We start from the raw sequence: 5162 nt of genomic DNA, 5'->3' as shown, positions 1-5162 counted from the left end.
GGGGTCCCGGGCAAGTCCCGGGCAGGTCCGGTCAAGTCATAGGCGGGTCTTGGGTAGGTCCCGACAGGTTTTCGGGCAAGTTCCGGCGGGTCCCGATGAAGTCCCGGTCAAGTCCCGAGCAGGTTCCAGTCAAGTCCTGGCCGGGTCTCGATTATGTCCCTGTCAAGTCATGGGCGGGTCCCAAGCAGGTCCGGTCAAGTCCCAGGCGAGTCCCGAGCAGGTCCCGGGTTGGTCCTGGTCAAGTCCTGGTCAGGTCGCGGCAGCGTCCCGGGCAAGTCTCGGGCAGGTCCTGGTGAGGTCCCGGTCAAGTCTAGGGCGGGTCCCGGTTAAGTCCTGGGTGGGTCCCGGCGGGGTCCTAGGCAGGTACCGGCAGTGTTCCAGTCGGGTCCCGAGCGGGTCCCGTGTGGGTCCCGACGGGGTCCCGGGTGGATTCCAGTCATGTCCCGAGCGGATCCTGGTCAAGTCTCGGGTGGGTCTTGGGCAAGTCCCGGGCAGGTTCGAGTGGGTCCTGTTCAAGTTCAGTTGGGTCCCGGGCAAGTCCTAGCGGGGTCCCGAGCGGGTCTTGGGCGAGTCTCAGTCAAGTCCTGAATGGGTCTCGGTCAAGTCCCCGCAAGGTTCTGGGCGAGTCTTAGAAAGGTTCGTCGATTTGAGATTGAGATGCTCAAAGTCGAAAAATGGTTTACGGTTTTCAAAACCGTAAACCATTTTTCGAAAATTATAGAAGAATTTTCGGTCAAAAGGAAAAGATTTTCCGTTGACCACTATTTTATGTCGAAGTAAACACAGTAAAATACAGAAATCATTTTCTGAAAACCATTTTACGTCGAAGTAAACGAAGCTTAAGTAACTTAATAAAAATTTGTCACTTTGCCACGTCATACCCAATAAAAACGCGACATGTGTTATTATTAATTTCTAACTTTCAAAAATGACAATTATGATTTTTCACATCTTTTTACGACGCCAGCTAAGATTGCACACCAGCCCACACTCCAAGTCATACGGCTACAGTAAATTAACTTAATCTCTTATATCCTCAAAATTTTACCCCGTACATAACTCCCTTTCATCTTCATCTTTGATAGCCACTTCACAAAACACGACCGTCAAATTCTCGCAAAATGCTCCAAAATCGTAGTAAGTAGGGCTATAAATGAGCCGACACACTCGACAGCTCGCTCGCTACCCGCTCGACTAAGCTCGACCCGAACTCGAGCTCGACACTGTGCGAACTCGCTCGGACTGTTGAAACTCGCTCGATTAGCTACTGACACATACCTGGCTCGCTCGATTAAACTCGATGGGGGCTCGTGAGATCGACTCGTTTAACTCGAGATCGGCAGGCTCGCCCGAGCTCATATAGGGATCGTGAGCTCGACTCGGTTAACTCGATAATCGCCCGAGCTCGCTAAGGGATCGTGAGATCGGCTCGTTTAACTCGATAATCGCCCGGCTCGCCCGACTCGTTTAGGGCTCGTGAGCTCGACTCGTGTTATCGTCCGACCCGACCCGACCCACACGACAATGTAACTAAAAAAAAAAAAATTAACCATGTTATTAATCAATAATAATCATAGCTTCAATATGTATACAATTACCTAATTAAGATCTAAGGCTATAGTATAAGTATGACTAACATTATATGGACTATGTTATTATTTATAGGTTTAATGTCCAATGTCCAATTAATCAGTTAATAATAATAATAATCATAGGTTCAATGTGTGTACAATTAACTAATTAAGATCTAAGGGTATAGTATAAGTGTATAACTAACATTGTATAGAGTATAGACTATGTTATTATTTATAGGTTTAATGTCCAATGTCCAATTAATTAGTTAGTAATAATAATAATAATAATAATAATAATCATAGGTTCAATGTGTGTACAATTAACTAATTAAGATCTAAGGGTATAGTATAAGCGTATAACTAACATTGTATAGAGTATAGACTATGTTATTATTTATAGGTTTAATGTCCAATGTCCAATTAATTAGTTAGTAATAATAATAATCATGGGTTCAATATGTGTACAATTAACTAATTAAGATCTAAGGGTATAATATTGGTGTATAACTAACATTGTATTATTGTATATACTACATTATTGTTTATAAGTTTTTTAATTTTTAATGTCCAATGTCCAATTCAATAATAATAATAATAATAATCATAATAATCATAAATTCAATGTGTCATGTGTCTACAATTAACTAATTAAGATCTAAGGGTATAATATAGGTGTATAACTAACATTGTATTATTGTATATACTACATTATTGTTTATAGGTTTTTTAATTTTTAATGTCCAATGTCCAATTCAATAATAATAATAATAATAATAATCATCATAATAAATTAATAATAATCATAACAATCATAGGTTCAATGTGTCATGTGTGTACAATTAAGTAATTAAGATCTAAGGGTATAATATAGGTGTATACTTATAGGTTTAATGTCTATTGCCCAATTAATAAGTTATTTAAAAACATTAAATTATATGGTACTAATTTTTTTTTTTTAAAAAAAAAAAAATTGTATTAAGTAGTATTTAAGTTGTTAACTTTTAAGTATTGTTTAAATTTGTTAACTAATGTCTAATGGTATTGTAAAACAAATGCCAATAATGCTATTAATTGCTACAAACTAAAAGTCTAGAACTATTGTAAAATAATGATATCCCGTATCTTCATAGTTTAGAGTTATGTATTTTCAAATGTATTAATTAATTCCTAACAAATTCCCAACAATGCTATTAATTTCTAACAAATTTGTCTTCATAGTTCTAAAATAAATTAAACAATGGTATTCGTCTAGACTCCAAAGTCCAAACACACGTTTTTCAAGGAAAAAAAAAACCAAACACACGTTTATAGTTTTTTTTAGGGTACTATTAACTAACAACTTCTTAACTTAAATAAACGGTTGTGGTTGAACTGATTGAATTTTATTAAAGATCAACGGCTTAGATCATTTATGGGAAAACAAAGAGGCGAGCTCATCTATAATTACGCACACAGTATAATTATTTTTTTTTTGAATTTTGAAAAAATCGAACGTTTATCTAGATTGATTGTAGCCGTCAGATTAATTTGCATTAATCCGTAGCCGTTCGATCGTGGAAGTGGACGACAGCTGTAAACCACCCCACAAAGATATTTATCCAGTACTCCGCACTACACCATAGGGGTATTAATCGCACGGTCTTAACTTGAATAAAACTAATAGATTAGAATAAACGGTCAAAAAAAGTTCACGTGCAGAAAGGAAACCGGGTTCAGTCAGTCATGCCGCGGAGAATCATTTTCGGCTTCACGGTTTTGCACGCCACGCACGCGAACCGAGACTGACGCGTCTCGATAGCTTCCAACCGTCCGTTTTTTTTAGATTTAACTGCAGCCGTTGGATTTGGAAAATGGAAGACAGCTGTAGAGCAATCCCTGCGTGATTATTATCTAGTGTTCCAAAATACACATGGGCTCACTAATCCGAAATAAATTTTAAAATCAATATGAGAATCTACGGTCAAGATGAAATATTGAGTATAGATGGCACCGGTTTCACCAACTCACGCACGTGGTGGATTAATTTCCAGTCTCGTTTCTTCACGCAAGCACGACAAACGAGACTGACACATCTGACTTCGATTTCAGCCGTTCAATTTTTGGCGATTAAACTTCAGCCGTTAGATCAAGATAATGGACGACAGCTGTAACCCACACCCAACCTGAGAATAATCTAGTGTTCTGCAGACCACAGTAAGCTTGCTACAATGAACTGATCGAACGATTAAAATAAAATCAATAAATTAATCTATCTAATCGACGGACTATCTGAAAGGGTTACACCAGACTTTATTAGACACGGCCGTATTGGATTAAAAACTTATTAACGCATAAGTGGGACACGCGGCACGCTAGGAAAAATTTACAAAGATTGGATCAAATCCAACCGTTCATTACTCAAATTAAAATCAGATCCAACGGCTGGGGCTCGTTTCAGAGAAAACTAAACTTAAAAAGTAAAAATCATTCAACTCGCCTCTCTCGCTCAGTCCCTAGCTTTCTAATTTCTTCTGTGACTTCTCTCCTACTCTCCATTTCACTTAGAACCCTAAGTTCCTACCAGTAACCACTAACCAGCCAGTAACTAGGCTAACCAGAGAGGCAGAAATGCCAGAAACGATTCAAACGAAGGGACTAGAGAGGGAGCATTCAATGCATATCCCATCGTGGATTCGTGGTTGGTTGAATGGATTGAATGCTCGCATTAAATCCCTCTCAACCCCCTACCTACACCCCGTTCGTTTCAGATCGTCAATCGAGCCGTTGATGGATCATCTGATATCCATCCAATGGCTTACAAGTTTTGTGAGACAAACTCTTTTGATCAATTGCGTGAATCGCTGCTTTTGCGAACCAGAAAAGTTCTCATAGCCCGTCCAATCTCGCCGCCTAATCCTCATTTTCTTATGTTATTTACATTGTTTTTATTTTCATATTTGTGTTTTTTCAAGTTTTCAACTGTTCTTTTGATCTCTGACTTTTTTGGTTGTGGTGTGGAAGAGTCTGAAGAGACAAAGATGATTGCTCTTGATCTGACTGTTAGGGCTATGGAAATCGAGTATTGGGCTATCAAGTACTCGATTTCCATTTTTTTATTCATTCCCAAATCCCCCCACGATCCATCCCCCTTATATACTCGAGTGTATGAACCTGATGCATCATGTATGCAAGACTTGCTTGCACGTTACTCGAGTTGTTTGAATTTGTTTGCTCTTGCTTGCTGCTTGCTAAGGAGTTTCGAATAAGAAAACATTTTGACTTCTGAAGAGCCTCTTCTGCCTTTAACTTTAAGTTAAGTTTTTTTCCTAAACCCTAATCTGAACTTGTTATATTTATAGGTGTATTCTTAATTTATTATTCCATTCTGGTTTACTGTTTTCGTTGTTAAAAAATGCACTAACTAGTAACTAATGTTGCTAATTTCATCATTTTAGGGAGTCTGGTAGCACTGAATTTGCAAGCTACAACAGTTTCATTTGTTGAAAGTTTCAGGTTTTCTTTTAAAGAAACTTGTTCCGTCTGTTTTCATTAATTGCTATGTCAACAGTAATTGCTACGTTATAACTTATAAATCTGTTAACATGAATT

The sequence above is a fragment of the Corylus avellana genome, chromosome ca11 (genome assembly GCF_901000735.1).
Source record: "Corylus avellana chromosome ca11, CavTom2PMs-1.0".
Classification (NCBI taxonomy): Eukaryota; Viridiplantae; Streptophyta; class Magnoliopsida; order Fagales; family Betulaceae; genus Corylus; species Corylus avellana.
The sequence above is the reverse complement of the archived record's forward strand: the minus strand, read 5'-3'. Positions refer to the sequence as shown.